This window comes from Mesoplodon bidens (genome assembly GCF_964165515.1).
Source record: "Mesoplodon bidens genome assembly, chromosome: 3".
NCBI classification, from domain to species: Eukaryota; Metazoa; Chordata; class Mammalia; order Artiodactyla; family Ziphiidae; genus Mesoplodon; species Mesoplodon bidens.
The window spans coordinates 58294008-58314294 of record NC_138178.1 but is presented as its reverse complement, the minus strand read 5'-3'; the positions used below and the strand labels follow the sequence as shown (position 1 = coordinate 58314294).

The window sequence follows — 20287 nt, the reverse complement described above, 5'->3', positions numbered from 1 at the left end:
GGGAAACTTTGTCAGGACGCGAGCTGCCCAGAGCTGGTGCCTGTGGTGGGTATTGGCTGGGTCCAGATTTATGCGGGCTTAGCAGACACGCAGCTCCGGGATGGGAGTTTGCCTTCCCGTCGCCCTTATTGATTGGGCAGTAGCGGGAGTACGGCCGGAGGAAACTTACACCGATGGGAACTGGGAGGCTCGGGCAAAAGCCTACCCCTGAGGAGGGGAAAGGTGAGGGTGGGTTACTCGAACGCCCGTTTTTATTTGTCTCCCTCTCGCTTTCAAACACTGTTTTATGTGAGTTGGAGGCTCAGCGGAGGAGACCCCGGGTCTGGGGCGGAGACGCTGGGTGACTCCTCTCGTGGCCCCTCCGGGGACCAGCGGAGCGCGGGCGGGAGGACCCCTCACCCCAGACCCGGTGGCCAGGGTTCCACAGAGTTGGGAGTTTGGGGTAGCACTGTGCGCTGACCTGTCGCCCCTCCAGCCCGTTAAAACCCGAATTCCTGGCGCAGGCAGGCCTTGCTTCCTCTTTTCTCTACTTCCTCCCCCAAACCTGAGTGAGACTTTTGAAAACAAGATCCTTTTTGTGCCCCCCCCATCATAACGCAGCTGTGGACTGTAGACGTGCAATGCCTTATGGCGCGCAGGGCGGGGAGGGGGTGGCGGAGGGAGGGGAGGGGTTGCCCGCCGGAGGACGCTGGAGTTTCTGCGAACAATTTGCCGGCAGTTTGCCTTTCTCTGGCCGGTTTCATCCCAGCTTGGACCCCGAGCCAGAGGATTGGGGGGCTGGGTGTGGTGATGGGGGAGGGGGCCGGAGCCGCGGGCTTCCCGCGTACTTTCCGGAAGCCCCCCGTGCGGAGGGGGGAGGGCGCCAAGTAGGGGGCCGGGGTCGCGGCGGCAGGGTGTGGAGGCGCGGTTCGCCCGGCCAACCCTATCACCGCTGCTGGCCAACTGGGAGCGAGATCGAAAGCGGGTCGAACCGGCTCTTTAAACTTCCCGAGTGTGTGCTGGGGGAGGGGAGCGCGCCGCGCCGAACTGGGAGCGATTTCTCACGCTTACGCCCCCTCGCCTTCGAGTCTCCCGGCCCACACGCCTGCCCCCTACCTTGAGGCGGGGTGGGGCGCGGGTGGGGGTGGAGGGGGCACTTTCTGTCCGTTTGCGGAGGAGGGGGAGAAAGCTAGCTAATGAGGGACAAAAGGGGTGAGGGAGGAGAAACTCGGTTTTTTAGACGTTCTTAAGATAAACAGCTCCCAGAGAGCGCCCCCTGCACCCCTCCCTGCCGTGCTCCCCCCAGGGCCCCCACACACCCACCTTCGGAGCCTCTCCCAACTCTGATCCGGGGGCTGGTGGCCACGCCGCGACGCCGAAATAGGACAAGCAGCCATGTTTCCCGGGTCTCGCGCGGCCCGCCCCTCCCCTCCCCCATGGCGCGGCCGGCGCCGAGCGCGGGGCTCCTAATGCGGGCGCTGGGCTCCATGCGGCGCAGGGCGCGGGCCGGCGGCCGGGCGACCCGGCGGCCGGGCCTCGCGCGCGCGGGTCGGGGCGCGGGCGCGCCGGGCTGGCCCCGGGCGGGCCTTTTGGCTACCCGAGCTGGTTTGGAGCTCGAGGTGTTTTATTTATTATTATTGTTTTTGTAACGGCCAGGCCCGCCGGAGGCCGAGCCCGAAGGGCGCCGAGGCGTTACTGGGGGGCAGGGGCGGCCGCCGGGGCCCTGCTCGCCTGTGGCACGACTGCCGGGCGCCGGGCTGCCATTTTGTCACCGTGGCTGTTGTCCCTGGGTGGGGGGGGCGCAGACTTGCGCCATCGCCCCGACGGCCCCGGACGTGGAGGCAGCAGGGGGAGCGGGCTCCAGGGACCCCCAATTGTGCTCTGGGCCCCGATGGGGGTCCCCGCCCCTTGCCAACGGCCTGAGGCTCTGCTGGAGCGTTGCGGCGTCCGTTGCTCTGGGAGGGCGACGATCCTCCCGGCGAGTGCTCCCCCCGCCCCCCAGCGCGCTCCCTGCCTCCCCCGCCCCTCTTCTCGCCAGTATTTCGTCCTTCCTCCTGCAGGCGTTTTAGACGTAGTTCAATGTGGCCCTAAAGACGAACGGATCGCCCTGGTGTTTGCTCTTTCTACGGAACTGATAGGAGGGTGGGGGGAGAAATTAAACATGAGGTTTCTTTTGGGGGTGGCGCACGCGACTCTAGCGGCCCTGACTGAAGCCGAGGACAGCGGCCGCTTAGCCGGGAGGGACGAGTTGATGCGTTGGGGAAACGCCCTCCGGGGCTGGGCTCTCCGGGAAGGTAGGTCGCGCTCGGTGTTTCAGGTGGGTGTTGCAGCGCCCTGCTGGCTGCTAGGGGAGGCCCCCTTGCTCTTCCTCTGCCCCTCCCCCTTTTATTTTTGCCCGGGGGAAGGCAGCCACAGTAGTAAATGTAACCCTAAGCCGAAAAGATTAGGGAATAAGGCGTTGCTTTTTAAAAAGTAAATGATGTCTTTTTTTTTTTTTCTAACTGCCTTTCTCTGGCTGTTGACTGTGAGCCAGGCAAGGCATCGCGTCGCCGGCATCTCTCTTGAGACTTTTTAAAAGCTGATATCCATGCTGGTTAAGCACCTCACTGGTTAAACTTTGGTAGACGTCTGCATGGAGACCAGCTTTCATGGCAGTGCCCGGCCAAGGCTGCCCAGGAAGCCAGGTTTAACTTTGACCTTTGGAATACGTCACATCATGTTTTCCAGACTGACTTACTGCCTAATTGGGTTCAAATAGGCTGATATTAACTCCAGTTTATGCAAGCCTACCAGGGATCCAGAGGCAGAAAATTGAGCATGAGTTCTGTATGGACATGGCTTGGTACTGGATTGCTGCTGCTTATGGTAGTTTTGAGCCTGAGGGCTTCACGGGGGAGCTGGGTAGTAGAACCACACAGGCCTAAATGTAAATACCTCGTGTCACAGAGGTAAGATTAGTTAACCTGCCCCTGTGATCTCAGGCCAGTTAACTTAACCTACCTCTTTGATCCTTGGTTTCCTCACCTGTAAAATGGGAATAATCCTATTTAATGAATCAGTGACAAAACTGGCTTGATCTGGCCCTCAGGTGCTCAGTATGTGATAGTGTTATTCTCAGAGAGATAGGGGGGTGTGATGCAGCACAACTTTGGGCATTTCTAGGGTTTAGAGAACAACCATAATAATAGCTGATGCTTGTATAGCACCCATGCTATGCCTGGTACAGTTTTAAGTGGATTACACATATCAGTTAATTTAGTCCCCACAGCAGCACTAGGAGGCAGGTACTATTATAATCCTTATATTAACACAGGAAATCGAGGCATAAAGATGTTATCACAGCCAATCTGCATACTCAACCTCTATACTCCCTCCTCTGAAATACCCTTACTTGTAAGAGACTGTGGGGAAGAGCTTTTTCTTCCTTGGCTTTGAAATATTGCCACCTTATGAGAGAGTTAGAAGACTGGACAGCCTCCTGGTTGAAGATACTGAGGTGGGTGGTCAGGATCAGAGGCTCTCTGGCTTGTCAGTTTTAAGGGGGAGGCCATACATACACTTCCCTAGTTTGGGTTAGCACATCACATCTGGTTAGAATCTGGCCTTTTAGGTGTTGGAGGACACACTTTGAGGAATGAGAAGCTAAGCAGGAGCCCCTCAGGCAGTGGTGTGTGTGGGATCATGCGTGTAATGCATTTCCCACTTTTATTTTCAGACAGAAAGCTGAACAGAATTGGCATGTCCTTGGTTTCCAGGACCTAGTTTACTAATAACACTTCATGGATCATCTCACTTAATCCTCCAACAACTCCTTAAGGATAGGCCAAGCAGGGTGACATCCTTTGTTGTGAGGGTGAATCATCCAGGCTGGGAGAGTAGGTCAAACAGCTGGTAAGCAGCGGAGTTGGGTTCTCCTCCCACTGTAAAACCGGAGGTCCTTAGTTAGACAGTAAGGACTTTGAAAATTGTATAGTCTGTTGGGTCCCAAATGTGGCCCATCACCAGAATCATCCGGGTGCATGTAGAATGCAGATTCCTGGCTCCACTCCTGGACATTGGTTTAGCACAGGCATTGCCAAATTTTGGGTGAACTGCCTGTTTTTGTATCACGAGCTAAGAATGATTTGTACATGTAAACACTGCAATCAGTTTGATGATGTGGAACACTGAATCCCAGTTAAGTGAAATGTTGTCTCCCTTTCCCCCCTGCAAAGAATTATACTTGTTTCCTTGGATGTTTATTAGGAAAAAAATTGTGCTCATTATATGTTTTGAATTTTATCAATAAAAGAATTGTGGAAATTTGTTTTCTTTCATTATAAAAGTGCCTATGTAGTATTGTCAGTTTTGCCTTTAGGTAAAGTTTACTATCTTGCCCCTTACAGAAAAAGTTCGGTAATCCCTAGTTTAATAGATTGTGAGGAAGGACTTTGGGATCTCAGTTTTTAAATTTTTTTAATTATTAAATTTTTTATTAAGCGTGTAAGAAGCCTTTTTTCTGGGTGGTGCCTTAGGGGTCTTTCCAAGTCCTTTTACATGTGCCTTTTATCTGGTTGATGTCTGGTGGAAATCAGCCTCAATCCGCGAACATCCATAAGAAGAAAAATCGTACTTGTTGCTGGTGTAAAATTGAGCATCCCTTCTATCCAGAAGTTATTCTGTGTTACCAACCGAAATTCTTCATCTTGCATATTCAGGATATTTCAAAAGGTTTTTGCATACCTTGTAGTTAAATGGTTACCCTTAAGTTTTAGATGTCTTCTCAGAGCTAGAGGAAAGGAGCTTTGAACTGCAACGGTTTGAGCTTTGAGGTCTGGAAGGTGCAGCAGCTGTGTACCTGGTGGCTGACATCAGAACTTCAGAGCACAGATCACTGAAAAGCACAGATAATCCTAGAATCTCTAGTTTGGGCCTGCTGCTCTTCCACTGTGCATGTTGCCTGGGGAATGTACTAGCAGCAAAGTGGCTTTGAGTTCCAGAGCCCTTCTTTCTACCTCTCTAGCCTCTTGTGCCTGAGCTAATAAGCGGAAGGAATGGATAGAAAATTGGCCAGGCCACGGGAGGAGGCGATAAATCCAAGAGGGTGAATCCCAGTCCCCATAACTGTGGCCTGTACTTTAAGGGCAGCAAACTGCAGACCCAGTTCCCTCTCTGGGCCGCTGCTGCACCACCAGCCTCTCAAGGTAATACAGGCACCTTGATTGAGCTTTGGGGGCTGGTCGTCTAGAGCTTCATTTTATATTAATTTTACCACATTGAAATAAAAAACCTCAGGGCTGTTGGGGACCTTTTATGGAGATTGTGTAGGATGCTCATCAGATGTCTCGTTACCACGGTGCCTGCCCTCTAGTCTGTTGTATCCCTTAGGAAAGGAGCAGAGAGCCTGTTGCTGAGTGGTCATGAGCCCTGGTCGAATGAGCTTAGCCCAGTTGTTGAGCTTGATTATGACTTGGTGAAGAGGAGGCTCATTACTCTGGTGTCCAGAGGGGGGACTCCCTTACAGATGTTCGCTCCCATGCACTCCCCTGCAACACACACATTTTGACCTGTCCACCCCCTATTCTAGCTAGTGCTCTAGTCTCCTAGGAAGTACCCTCCCCCAGTCCCCTATCACCACTGCCTTCCTCCCACAAGCAAAGTAGAGAAATAGTGACCTGAGTCTGAATCTTATATTACATTGAAATATAATTATATGACAAATGATAAATACTCAACAATGATGTTTTCATTAAAGAGATGGAGTCTGGCAGGGATGGAGACTTGTGAAGGCATCTGTTATTCCGAACTTCTCATTTAATAAAATGGGTTGAAGCTAGATGAACAAAGCCACCGTTGGTCTGGGCCCCCTTCCCAGACATGGAAGCAGCCTCCCTGCATCAAACCAGTTGTCCTGATGACATTTGTTAACACGAAGCCTGTAAAACAAGATAAGATGTCTTTGTTCACTGGCACTGGGCCCCATCAAGTGCCTCCTGGGCCACACCCTGAAACCCCTGTGTTTTCACTCAAATTTATTTTGTTTCAGCTTCACAGATACCCTGGTGCACACATCTGTTGCCTTCTTTTACCAAAACTTGCTCCAGGTGGCAGATCTAAAAAATGAGTTTACTTAACCCCACTATCACTTACTCTAATGTGGATTAAAGTCTGGGCTATCTTTCCCAGAGGGATTTGCGTTTGGAGATTCCAGTTTGGTGAGGAAATTACCAGAGAACTATTAGAGACTTGGGTGCTCTTCTCAGCCTTGCTATTAACTAACTTGGAGAGTTGTTTGGCCTCTTTGGGCCTCTGTTTTCTCCACTCTAAAATGGGAGTGTTGAGTGAGATCAGTGACTTTCAAACTTTTTGTTCCTATACTAAGAAATATGTTTTACACCACTACACAGTATGTATATGTTGATACATACACAGGTTATCTGAAAAACTGACAGTACGCTCCCTTACTGTGAATAAAACACTTTTATATTCATTAAAAAAATGCTGGCTTTGACCCATAAATTGATTTCATTACTTGTTAATGTTTGAAAGACATTAAAAGATGAATATTAATGTTCCTTCCCTCACACTCAAATGTTTTGTGGTTTGATTTGGAGGAATGTGGGAATGCCATTTGCAGCTTTGTAAAAACTCTCCACCTAGGGTCAGTAGTGATTCCTCCTGCATTGAAGCCATCTCATCTTGGGTCCTATGTTCTCAAGCTGCTCTCCTAGCCCTTTCCCAACCCAGACCTTCTCACAGCATTATGGAATCATTATCCTAAATTCCTGCCCGGATGGATGCCTTCCAAGTCTCCTGGTTGTGCCAGCAGCCCTCCGCCAAGCATGTTCCTCCACCCCCTTCTCTCTACCCTCACTGCCCCCCCCTTGTCTTTGTAAAATGACAGTGTAATAGTGCCTACCACACAGTCTGGCACAAAGTAAGGGCTCGATAAACATTAGATGTCATTGTTATTATGGTCTGTTCCTAGAACACCACAGTTGGCATTCACTTAAAAAAAAAAACTTTACATTATCAACAGACACATTATATCAAAAAGTAACATTTGTTTCAGTGGGGAAAGAGGTTAGAAGCTAGAGATTCAAACCTGCCAGTTGTTTTTCCCCACAAGCAATTCAACAGTGAATGTGTTGTTTCTCCATCTAATGAGTGTAGCTCTAGCATCTAAACATCATGGAACAGCCCCAGCACTGGATTCTAAGGTAGTTTCTGCTGAGGGTAATAACATGACTCTCCCTTTTCCTGGGCAACACCTGGTCACTACCTAAAGCGAGTAATTCAGATTCTACTCCTCAAACTGCCCACCAACCCTCCGCCCCCTCCCTCCCAGCCAACGACCTTCCCCTCACAGAGAAAATGGAAACTTCCTGGTTTCCTAAGAAATTCCTAGACCAAACCTGTGCCCAGCTCAGCTGTCCTTTGGGTCTTACCTGCGCCTGCCTTTCAGTTACCTTTTTCCTCCTGGGCACCTAGCTACTCTCCTTTGGACCCTTCTCAAGCTTGGGGTGTTTCTCCCATCCTAAAGCAGACAGGAAGTGTCCCTTGATCTCCTATCTCACTCTAGCAACTGGCTATCTCTCCCCTTTTACATTCAAACTTCCTGAATTGTCTAACCACCTTCTCCCTTCCCTCACTTCTCTCACACCTCAGCCTCCTCAGCTTCCTAAGCAGCTCCCCAAATCCCAGCAGCCCTCACTGTCTTCTTTTTACATGACTCCTCAGCAGCAGTACTGTATCCCCACCCTTGACCTTCATGAGTTACATTCCCCATTACCTCCCCCTTTCTCCGGTATTTCTCCTACAGCTGTGGCCACTCCTCAGTTTCTGCGGTTCTTTGGCCCTTGTCTCTGCAGCCATGAAGTATCAGACTCAGTCAAGCCCAGGCCCTGAGCTCTCTCTTGTTCTGTATTCCCTCCCCACAAAATCTTGTTCTCACTGACAACTGCAGGTGCTTTTTGGTGCCTGGGGTCTGACGTTTACTGTTAACATCTCCGGCCTGACCTCTTGACTGAGCTCAGGACGCACCTAGTGTCTCCCCCCGAGTGTCCCCAGAGCACCCCACGTTCAGCATGTCCAATGGGAACCCATGGCCTCTGCAACCTCCTCCATCCTCCCCACATGCACACATGTGATCTTTCCATCACAAATCCTGTCATTTCAAAATATCATCCAGCCGATTTCCCCTGCACAAAGCCCCCCTTGAAGCCATGCTTCAGACTTGTCAGAATGATCTTACCAAAATGCAAGTGTAATCGTGTACTTAAAATACACCATTGTCCTTAGGATAAAGCCCAAAAGCCTTAATAAGACCAACAAGGGTCCTGCATGGTCTGCCTCTTACTCTCATCTTTCTCCTCACCCCCCTTTCCCACTGCGCTGGCCTCACTCACTACCGTTTACGCTCTCAAATCTACTCCACTCTGGAACTGCCACCATTACTTCCCTAGCATCTAATCATCTTTATGATCTCCTTCATCCGATATCCCTCCTCAGCTCTAGGTCTTCTTTTGTTCTAAAACTCTTATAGAAATTTCCTTCAAAGAGCTTCAGTTTGTAATTAGACATTCCTGCGTGTGTTTGAAATGGCATCTCTGTCCCCATGTAGCCGGTAGGCTGCATGATTGATGGGACCAGTTTGGGCTCAGCAGTGCACTTGGCACATGCCAGGCATTATAGAAGTATTGGTTGAGTGAAGGAGCCACGGTCCTTGCACGTTCTTGTCATTTTCATCACCCACGGTCTGGTGAGCCAATCACGAAGCCACTGAAACAAAGCATCCGAAACACCACTGTGGTTTGGTGTCCTCAGCTTTCCCAGGGTCAGTGTGAGCTCCTGCCTCTGGGTGGCTGATTCGCACTTTCTCAGCTTAGTGGTCTTCACGTTTTTCTGGGTTTTATATCCCGTGTTGGTAAAAAATTTGAACCTGAGCCCTGACCCCGGTGTGTCTCACTTTAGTTAGGAATTATTCACATACACTGCCTATAAATATGTACATTGTAAAACTACACCAAAAAATTAAAATTTAAGAGGTTAAGTTAAAAAATATTAAAAGTCCGAGGGTTTTCTTCCTTCAGCCCCGTGGATTGTCTGGGGATGATCCACTTAGGAGACCACTCCTCCAGTCAGTTGCTTTTTTTTTTTAATTTTATTTTACTTATTTTTTTTTTTAAGATGTTGGGGGTAGGAGTTTAGTAATTTATTTATTTATTTTTGCTGCGTTGGGTCTTCGTTTCTGTGCGAGGGCTTTCTCCAGCTGTGGCAAGTGGGGGCCGGTCTTCATCGCGTTGTGCGGGCCTCTCACTATCGCAGCCTCTCTCTTTGCGGAGCACAGGCTCCAGATGCACAGGCTCAGCAGTTGTGGCTCATGGGCCTAATTGCTCCGCGACATGTGGGATCCTCCCAGACCAGGGCTCGAACCGTGTCCCCTGCATTAGCAGGCAGACTCTCAACCACTGCGCCACCAGGGAAGCCCATTTTACTTATTTTTTATACAGCAGGTCCTTATTAGTTATCTATTTTATACATATATGTCAATCCCAGTCCCCCACCACCACCACTCCCGCCACCACTTCCCCTCCTTGGTGTCCATACGTTTGTTCTCTACATCTGTGTCTCTGTTTCTGCCCTGCAAACTGGTTTGTCTGTACCATTTTTCTAGGTTCCACATATATGCGTTAATATATGATATTTGTTTTTCTCTTTCTGACTTACTTCACTCTGTATGACAGTCTCTAGATCCATCCACATCTCTACAGATGACCCAATTTCGTTCCTTTTTATGGCTGAGTAATATTCCATTTGTGTGTGTGTGTGTGTGTGTGTGTGTATGTATATATATATACACACACACCACATCTTCTTTATCCATTTGTCTGTCAATAAGCATTTAGGTTGCTTCTGTGACCTGGCTATTGTGAATAGTGCTGCAATGAACATTGGGGTGCATGTGTCTTTTTGAATTATGGTTTTCTCTGGGTCATATGGTAATTCTATTTTTAGTTTTTTTAAGAACCTCCATACTGTTCTCCATAGTGGCTGTGTCAGTTTACATTCCCACCAATAGTGCAAGAGGGTTCCCTTTTCTCTACACCCTCTCCAGCATTTGCTGTTTGTAGATTTTCTGATGATGCCCATTCTAAATGGTGTGAGGTGATACCTCATTGTAGTTTTGATTTGCATTTCTCTAATAATTACTGATGTTGAGCAGCTTTTCATGTGCTTCTTGGCCATCTGTGTGTCTTCTTTGGAGAAATGTCTCTTTAGGTCTTATGCCCATTTTTTTATTGGGTTGTTTGTTTTTTTAACATTGAGCCGGTCAGTTGCTTATTTTATTTTCAATTTGGTTGCGAAAGTTCACGGCATACAAGAAATGCCTGTGCCTTATTAACTGCCCTTTCCTTATTAAGATCCTCCTCGCCCTGGTGTTGATGGGTAGGAGTGGAGAGCATTCTTAGCCCTTCTTTGATAAGCAGGGAAGATCCAGTGGTCTGCCTGAGCTCCCCAGCAAATTGCCCCATGTCAGCTGGGTGCTGCCTGGTCAGGCTGTGTGCACAGACCCTCCCAAGTTCCCTCAGGTCGTCCCTTGGAGTCCAGTAAAGCCAACACCTGGGCTGCTCCTGAAGATGCTTGGAATAGCCCAGAAGCTCCTGAGATGAGAGGATTCCATCAGCCATAGACTTCAGCTGGTCATTGCAGCGGGGGGAGGAGGCTTTCTCCTGCTTATCCCTCAGGCTGGAAGTAAGTCAAAGGCAGGATCTGTGCGGGCCAGAGGGAAACCTGGAGGAGAGAAGCCTGCCGGTGTTCCTGTGTGTTTTTGTGGGGCACCATCAGCAAGGTTGTGCCAGGACTCTGCAGTCAGAAGTGCCCAGAAGGTCTGGATCGGTGGATTCTGCTGCCTCTTGCAGAAGGCGTGAGTGAGTGAGAGAGAGTCCTGAGTGAGTGGAGGCTGGGGGGAAGCACAGCCCTTATAGTAAATTTAAAGGGATTAATTGTAGATTTCTTCAGGGGCATGCATCCTGAGGAGAGACCCATCCCACATAATGTAACCAGCTTTCCCCTGAGCTGTTGGCCTCACCAACAGGCCCAAATGATGTGGCTGTGGAGGGGAGGGTGAGGGGAACCCACTTTCACTGACATGGGCTGCGTGCGCAGCCTCCAGGATGATGCACGGGGCTTTAGGAACGCTCCGTAAGTATCCTTGTAGCAGGTAGAGTTCATTGAATCTAGTTACTTATGTCCTGGGCTGGGGGGGCAAGGGATATGAACATGGGGGAGCAGGTTACAGAAAGCTGGTACTTACTGCCCGTTTCTCTGGTGGAGCTGGGGAGGCATATATATATATATATATATATATATATATATATATATATATATATATATATATACACACACACAGCACATAGGCAGGAGGAAAGGTGTGTGGTTGGTAAGGCAGATTTCAACCCCAGCTGTGTATCAGAACCACCAGGGGAGCATTTTGAGAAATTCCCAGGCTCTACCCAACTCCCGGAGTCAGTCTCCCAGGGTGGTGCCCAGTCTGTGTATTTTTAGAATGCTCTAAAGGGGTTCTCTAAAGCAAAGTTGGAAGCTGCCACATTGAGGCAGGGTGCAGAACTTCACAGCGGGTAGGAAGAAGTAAGCTAAGCGGATGTAAGAGAGAGGAAAATGGAGCATGGAAAACAGGAGATTGGAAAGGATGCAGGATTTAAGCTGCTGAGGTGCTGGGACCCCGTCCTTGGCCTGCTCCCTGTTTCCCCCCGCCAGCCCCACCCACCATGGCCACACACATTTCACACGTGCCCAGATTCCTGCTCATCACACTTGTGAGTTTTCATTTACTTGTATCTCATGAGGCTGCTGAGTGCTAAGTGGGATTTATTGAGCAAGGCTGGACTTGGCCCATCGTTGATCTCCAGGGGACTGAGGCCAGTGGGCATTTTGTGAAAAGGAGGGGACCAAAGGGCCAAGCAGTCAGATGTACTGGGCTGTGCCAGGGACTGCTGAGCCCTGTGGGTGGAGGATATCTAGTAGGTTATGTTTTTAAGCCTCAGTTGCCTCATCTGTAAAATGGTGACTAACACTAACACCTGTTTCCCAGGGGCTGTTGTCAGGACTGAAAGAAATAAGGTTCATGCCAGGTGTGTGTTGTGGACAGCCCCTGAAGATTAGTAGATTCTAACCAGCCTGGGCTTGATTGAGCTGTTGGAATGAGGGGGAGCCAGCCCGGCTAAAGAAGGCCCTTGCTCGGTGTCTGAGCTTGTGTGTGGTGGGAATACTTCTTGGGAGAGCTGTCTTTGCCTGCCTCAGAAGGAAGCCTCACTTGGAGCTGCTCAAGCAGGTGGGCGAGGGCAGGAGGCATCCCAAGCAAGGGACAGAGCCCCCAGTTTCTTGTTGAGGTGGGGCTGGAGCTACGTCAGCCAAGCTGCAGATATCCCCTGCCCCAGGGCCTCCCTTCCCATCGTGGGGTAGGGGTTAGAGGCTCTCTACCTGGCATGCTCTGTGCCAGCAGCCCCTCCTGCCTCTCAACTCCCCTCCTGGCTACAGAATTCTGGGTCTGCCCCGCTCAGGCCTTTATCTTTCATCCAAACAGCTCCTGAGAGGTCTCCTCCAGGAAGTCTTCCTTGACTCACTGGAGGAAGGGGAGCAAATTATGTCCATCCCAGGTGATGTCGAGATGTAAAGTCCCCAGGATTTCTAGGTCATGCAGCAGTGTTCCCCTCTCCACTAATTCTTGGATCACCTCCTTAGGGTGTGCATGGTGGCCCGTCTCTCCTTGGATTAGTCAGTGTCCCTTTATTCCCCCCTGCTGGAGGGCAGCGCTGACGGTTTGCAGAGCCCAGCACAGCTCCCCTGTAGCTGGGTGCATCAGGAAGGCGCTGTGATGATGTCATGTGGCCTCCAGCCTCCCGCCTGGCTGCCAGTGGGAAGGATCTGTCTGTTCTGGCACAGGGGCCTGTTCCATATGGAGGGCCAGGAACAGGCCATTGCAGTCACTCGGGGCGTTACTTGCACTGCTGCACGTCTCCCTTTCCCCATGGAGATTCGGGTGTATGCCGGTGCAGCCCAGGGAGAGTGGGCAGGCGTGGACTTGAGTAAAGCTCCCCAGCTGTCTGGGAGGCCTGAAGAAGCCTCTGCAGAGGTTGGCCTGTTGCCATAATGAGTGGTTCTCCTCTGAGCCCCCATCTAGTTTGCGATTCCGTTGCAGACATGCCTTTGTGAGTCTCGGTTAAGTGAGCTGGTGTGTCTGTACGTTGAGGTGTGGTCTGGGAGTCTGGGGAGGCTTCTAGGGTAGGGCCCTCCGGGGGCTGCTGTGTGGGGTGAGGTAGAGCAGCCAATCTAGGAGGAGAAATGGAATGCTGGCTTCTTAAAAGCGAGGGGGACTCGGTTCAGGGCAGACAGCTGGCCTCTGTAGACACTCAGGAATCTTCCCTCAGATCCTGTGGCCAGTGTGGTCATTGTCAGGAGTGGTCACCCAGGAGGGTCAGATGTGAGAGTGAAAAAGCACCTCCGAACTTGACCTGTGGCCTTAGACTCCAGCGAGGTCTGAATCCCGGTTTGAGGTGCCCACTGTGCTGGAAACCAGACTTGTATTGGGCGCATGGCTTGCCAGCCCCAGGAGGCTTATTATGGCCATAGACGTCCCTGATGATGAGCAGCGCTGGCCAGCTCGTGCCTGATGTTAGCCAGAGTTGTGAGGGTGATTTCTGAAGATAGAAAATACTGTGGAGGGTCATTCATTTCCACATATGGATTGAATGCCCGCCCTGTGTCAGGTTCTTTCCTGAACATTCCGGATACAGCAGTGAATAGGACAAGGACAGTATCTGGGCTGCCCATGTGGGGCTTCCATTCCGTCGAGGGAGACCATCAATAAGTTAAGCAAAGGCACGACTGCTGGTGTGATAGGTCCCATGAAGACAGATAAAGCTGTGTTAAAGGGGATAGGTGATCCAGGAAGGCTTCTCTGACACAGTGGCATTTGAGCAGAGGCTCAAGTAACCTACACTGGACTTCTGGCCCCCCGAGCTAGCAACTTAGAATGTCTGATTTGGAAGCACCTACAAATCATCTTGCTGAGGAGCAAGCTGAGGCCCAGCGAGGTTAAGATGAGAATTTATGAGCTAATGACATGATACAAAAGAGTGACAAACTATAACTGGCCAGTACTCTCTGCTCTCAACCTTATGCCTTTCCCCAGACCAGCTGACCCTCTGCCTTTTCGTCCCATAACGTCTTTTATCATCCTCTTGAGGCTCGCACTTTAAAAGATTGGTACTTCCAAATTGCGTTCTTCAACAATAGTAGATTTATCTTCTCATTTGTGGCTGGTGTGTTGTGGGGTGGGGAGCAGGAACACATCTGTAACTGCCAGTCAGCCCCCCAGGCACGGCCTCACCACCGGGAGCTGGTTATGCTCCTGTCTCGGCAGAGATGAGGCCCGGTTTGGGTAACCACAGGCTCTCGCTTCCTTTCACGGTGGGATTTCTATCAATCCTTCTGAAATAGCAGAATTTCTTGAAGGACCCCTATTGGTACTCTTCGGATTCTATCTGGATTTTTCAGGCCCTCCCCACCTGGTTTGGGGGGCCAAGTGCCTTTGAGTGGGCAAGGGGGACCCTGCCAGAGCCTCTGATGAAGGATAGTAAAGCAGAACTCAGAGGCCCCGGAGCTTATTTTAGGGAGAGAAACCCACAGTTAAGTCAGATCACAAATCCAGCCATGACCCACCCTCTCCCAAGGACCGGGATGAGCCTTAATTGGCTGATAGTTTTCATCTAGAAGCAGGCGTCCTGCATGAATATGAAAGGAGCTTCTGGTGAAGTAAGACTTCATTAATCAGCCTGCTAGGAGCCTGGCTTCCCAGTATTATGGGGGCTGGGTAATTTGATGCCTCCTATTCTGCTTTGAGCTTCTAAAGGAAAGGCACTAGATTTTCATCTTTTTGCTAAGTATGGAGAGAAAGTAGTATCTTTTGTATGTGTTTTGTTTGTTTTTAACTGTTGTGGTGTCTGGCACATAGGTACTCATTTGTTCTTATTTAATCTACACAGAAACATTACAAAATGAATGGGATTATTCCCACTTTAGCAGATGAGGGAAGTGAGGCTCAGAAAGCTAGTGAACTAGCTCAAGGTCACACAGTGCTGGCTGCAAAGCCAGGTCATTGGCTTCAGAGCAATGCATGGAACCTTGCATCTTAACTTTGACCTCTTGCCTCCTCTCAGCTACTTTTGGGGCTGCTGTTAATATGGAAATACTCTACACTCCTGACTTCCATTTCTTTCTTTTCTCTGCTGCATCTGTTCCCCCAGGAAAGCAAAACAGGTGATGCCAGAATTTCAGATTTTTAAAAGTGTATTATTGTGAAATAGAACACATTTAAAAGTAAACAAATGTGAGGTTCAGTGATTTTTCTCCTTTAGATTTTTATTTTTCCTTTAAATGATTATTTTACACTGTCAGGGAAATCCCAACAAAATCAACTTTCCATGTGCCTATCCTTGCCTTTCTGTGCCAGGGTCTTAATAAATATGTCTGGGTTTCCACTGACAGCTCAGATGTACTTCAAACGTGAGGGCTTGTGCACACAAATGAGAAATGTACCCAGGATACCTCACAGTACGAAAGAGGGTTTGGAAGATGGGAGAAGGCCAAATCATTCTCCAATACAAGTGGGCTAAGACGTAATTAGGGGCTTGGGTGCTGCCTCAGAAACTAGTAGTGCATTCCAACCTTCTGTAAGCAGAGTGTTGTGAACGGGCATGGCAGTGAGTGCCATGTGTTTTGCCTAGAACACCTCGCTGCCCTTGCCATCAGTAAGACCCCTTCTGGGACAGGAGTTAGGCTTATCCCTTGTTGAGCACCTGCTCCGAGCCTTGCTTCGTGTTAGGTACTTAGCAAGCATTATGTTTTGATCCTTTAGAACGCCCCCTACAGTGCAGGTCTGGCCACCCTGTTACCAGACAGGGAAACAAGCCCACAGAGGTCAGGTGGCCTTCAAGGCACACTGAACTTGCCCGTGTGCTGTAGCAGTTCCTACTGCTTGTCTATCCCAGACTGAACACTCTGGGGGCAGAAGGCAAGGATACCTTTATCGTTGGAGCCTGGAGCAGTGCCTAGCATTTGGTAGGTTCTAAGTAGTAGTATTGAACCGATGGAGGCGAGGTAACTTGTTCACACAGGTACAGTGGTGAGCCCATTAGATTCTAGAACTCCCAGTCTATAACTGCTGCCCTGCAGGTCAGAAGTGGGGTCTGATTCCAGCTCTTTGGTTAATAAGCTGGGTGAATGCAAAATGACATATGTGCCAGCTTATCTATATTGCAACATTATAGCAAAAGATTGGAAGTAACTCAAATACTCATCAAATAAGGGACTGGTTAAGAAAAATGATGGCACATCCACACAACGGAACACAATGCAAATAAGAAACAAGGATGGTTTTTTGCATACTGTATATTACACAAACTTCATGAAAAAAGGCAAGGCAAAGATCAATATATAATATGTTAATTTGGTATAAAAGAGAAAAACAAGATTCTTCTTTTTTTTTTTTTTTTGCTGTGTGTTGGGTCTTCGCTGCTGTGTGCGGGCTTTCTCTGGTTGCAGTGAGCGGGGGCTACTCTTCGTTGCAGTGCGCAGGCTTCTCATTGAGGTGGCTTCTCTTGTTGCAGAGCAGGGGCTCTAAGGCGCGTGGGCTTCAGTAGTTGTGGCATGCAGGCTCAGTAGTTGTGGCTCGCAGGCTCTAGAGCACAGGCTCAGTAGTTGTGGCACACGGGCTTAGTTGCTCTGTGGCATGTGGGATCTTCCCAGACCAGGGCTCAAACCCGTGTCCCCTGCATTGGCAGGCAGATTCTTAACCACTGCACCACCAGGGCATCCCGAAAAATAAGATTCTGAATTTGTCTGTGTATGTACAAACAAACTCTGGAAGGATTTTTAATGGGTGGAATAGTTACTGGAGAGGACGAGAAGGAGAATTAACTGTATATATTGAGAATGATTGTGTTACTTATTCAAAAAATTAAAAAGAAGAAAACAGAAGTGGCTTTGGACTAGCTAGTCTATGTATCTGGGCTTCAGTCTCCCCATCTGTAGTGAGGTGATTGGATTAGATCAAGGCTTCATGTGGATGGCATGGTATATATATTGTGTATATTGTGTATCTCTGGCTTTCATGGGCTTTTCCAGGAGCTGCTGACCCTGTCCTAGGATGATCTGCGGACCCTTCTTTCATTGGTAGCCTGGACTTGGATCAGCTCAGGCTGTTGGAGAAAGACTGGGGTGAGGCAGAGAGCCAGGAGCCTTCTGCAGCGGGGTCGGACCTAGTTCCTGTCCCCATTCCTGGGACTTTATCCTCTGAACACCCTGCCCTGATGTGACTTAGTTGGTTCTTCCCCTAAATGAAGGATTACAGAAAAGAGAGACTGTTCTGGAGCATTCTGGCAAAGTGCTCCAATTTAATAGGAAGAAAGAAAAATGGCAGCATGTTTTCCCAGGTTATTTTTAATGCTTTTCAGTTCAGCAAACACTTATTGTGAGCTAAGTGCAAGGCAGTATGGGGGAATCAGCTACATAACACCTCCTCTCTGCTCTCTGGGGTCCAAGTTTTGGGTATGAAACTTGCTCATAAAATTCTTCCTGGTACCCTCCAGGACAGCACGGTTTACCTCGTCCAGTCCCACAGAGATTTGTGGGATTGGTAGGGATTCTTCTCTTCATTTTACAGATGAGGAAATTAAGTCTCAGTGAAGTCTTGCCCAAAGCCACACAGTTCCTAAGTGGTAAAGCCTGGAACCAAGTCACATTTTCTGTCTACTTCTCATGCACCCAAACACTCAATAAGCAAAACCTTCTGCCATAGGATATTCCCCAGGGGTGTAGCCGAGGCCCGTTTCTACTGGGAAACATTGGGTGAGCACAGTCCTGAGTAAAGCTCCTTTTTTCCTCTAAGGAAAGGCAAGAGAAATCTCAGGCTTGTGGTCAGGTCTTGGGTCTTACCCCCTTTGCTGTGGTCCAAACAATTCTGACTTACACTGCTTGGGAAATCCATCACTCTGCCACCAGTTAGGTGCAGAATGTCCCATGGGTGTGCACGAGTGTGTGTGACAGTGCCTTCTCCCCACCCCTTTCTCACTCTACCACTTCCTTTCCTTCCCTTCCACAAATTCCGTTACCATCACCTGTCATCCTAGCTGTTCCCCAAAAGGACCAAGCATGTTCCCTGCTCAGAGTCTTTGCCCTGGCTGTTCCCTCTGCCCTCTTCACATGGCTTCAAGTCCCCACTGAAAGCTCAGCTTGGATCGGCCTTCCGTGGTACGCTTTGTAAAGTCCTCTCTTGTCATGATCTCTGTTCTTTGCCCTTTTTCCCTTTGTAGCATTTATATATGTTGTTTATAGACATATACACTTATTGGCTTATTATCTCACTCCTCCACTAGATTGTAAACCCGTGGGCTAGGCACCCAGTTTTGGTCTCTGCTGTTTGGTCACTGCCTAGCACAGGTGCCCAGCATCTGACAGATACTCTGTTGATATTGTTGAATGAGTAAATCGGGCCTGTGGCCTAAACACGTAATGCTTCTTTAAAGAGGAAAGAATCAATCATAGCGTTTTAAGAGGTGAAAAGACCCAAGGCTCATCTCTTCTGCAGGACTTCATCATACAATATTATCAATTCATTTAATAATTGTTCAGTGCTGTTTATATGTACGGTTCTTTGCAGACAGTCACTGAGCAGTCTCCAATTCGTATGCTTACTGGGACAGGGGGATCACAGATTTTCTTAGAACAGCCCATTCTTTCGTGGGACAGCTGTAAAGATTTAAGCACCCTCTTATGTTTTACGTTGGGCCGAAAACTACCTATTTGTAATTCCTGCACACTGATCTTAGCTCCTTGAGCTGCTGGAGAACACAGAATAAATGTACTTTTATTTGCATACGACTCTCCTTCAAATAGTTGGAGAGAGAGAGCTATCATGAGTCACTGCCGCCTCTGGCCTAAACATTACTAGTTCCTTCCATTGTTCTTCTAGTGTCACGGTTTTCAGAAGCCTTCCCACCCTTGTCACCTTCTTCAAGTTTGTTCTGCTTCAGGTGTTGGAGTTTCTGGTTTGGTCCCGTCAGAGCAGAGTGTTCTGGGACGGCCTTGTCCCAGAGGTGTGTTGGCCACCTTGGCGGGGACCTCCTTTATGAGCTTCTGATGAAGACTAAAATCTCTAGGCTCTTTTTTTTTTACATCGTCTCTATTTATCTAGCCCCTCCCTGACTCTTCAAGAATCATGAAGGTTTTTGTTTTGTCTTTTTTTTTTTAGCATTTTAAGATTAAAGCAGCTGTAAATCTGTGAACAGCAATGAATTCAACGTGTACTATATTTTAAAAAACAGTAAATATAGGTAAAATTCTATCACCAAGATCTAGGTGAAGAGGGTGGAACTATGGAAGTAATGAAAAACCCACAGAGCCTTTAACTTTCTCCTTTCTGCCCTCTTTTTGACTGCCTGTGTCCTTTTCCCAGTGTCCATCTGTCCCCCCCCCGCCCTCCATGTCCCATCCCTCTCCCCTCCTTCCAGCAGCCCCTCGCCTCCCCTTTCTTCCTTGCTCTCATTCCATTGCCTCCTGTTTTCCCCCTTCTAGCTAGTAGCATATGGAACTAACATTACTCCTTAGCATTTCCTGCACTTCCATCACCAATACTTTTACCATAAGCACTTAATTTCCAGACTAAGGCAAGCTGCACATGTCACATTTCTCTAAGGGAGCAAGAGATTAAATTCCTTCTTATGTGTGACCTTTGGCTAATTTGTTTTGTGGTCTTGGATAGAAAAAACTTTCAGTCCCCAGCTTTAGGTTCTTTTGCATGATTGGTTCCCTTTTCTGCCCAAATCAGCAGTTTCCGATTGGTGGTTGGACACGAGGGCTTCAGTGCCATGGTGTTTGCTCGGCTTCTGTCATTGCCAGTGTGGCTGTCATTTTGGTAGAGGTGGCAGGGAAGGAGGCCAAGGTCGAGGGTTTCTTCTCTGAGGCCACTTAGCCCTCCCTGGCCTCTTCTGCCCTGCGGGGAGGAGGGCTGGGTTCAGGCCTGGGGCTCTTTTCCTTACAGCTGTTTTCTTTCTCCTACTCCGTTTCCTCTTGCTTCAAGGAGTTCACCATGGAGAGGCCTGTGTCTTTGGGGTGTGGGCCCTAAGTTAAGAGGCTTAAGAAATGGCCCAAGGTTTGGTTCCATAAAGGGCTAACTGTGTGACCTTGGATGAGTCACAGTGTTGGTTTCCACCTGGCTTTGTTAGTTGCCTGAGGAGCTGGACTGGAT

The 20287-nt window shown here is 49.1% G+C and overlaps 1 protein-coding gene and 1 long non-coding RNA gene across 2 annotated transcripts in view; one reads left to right on the top strand and one right to left on the bottom strand.

Moving 5' to 3' along the window:
- LOC308614812 overlaps positions 1 to 1396 on the bottom strand; it is a 100264-nt gene extending 98868 nt beyond the window's left edge. The window contains exon 1 of the long non-coding RNA XR_014015436.1: positions 1303 to 1396. This is a non-coding gene — a long non-coding RNA (uncharacterized lncRNA). The remainder of the gene's footprint in view (positions 1 to 1302) is intronic.
- ANP32A (acidic nuclear phosphoprotein 32 family member A) overlaps positions 1 to 20287 on the top strand; it is a 38510-nt gene that overhangs the window by 1277 nt on the left and 16946 nt on the right. The gene's annotated exons all lie outside the window — the stretch shown is intronic.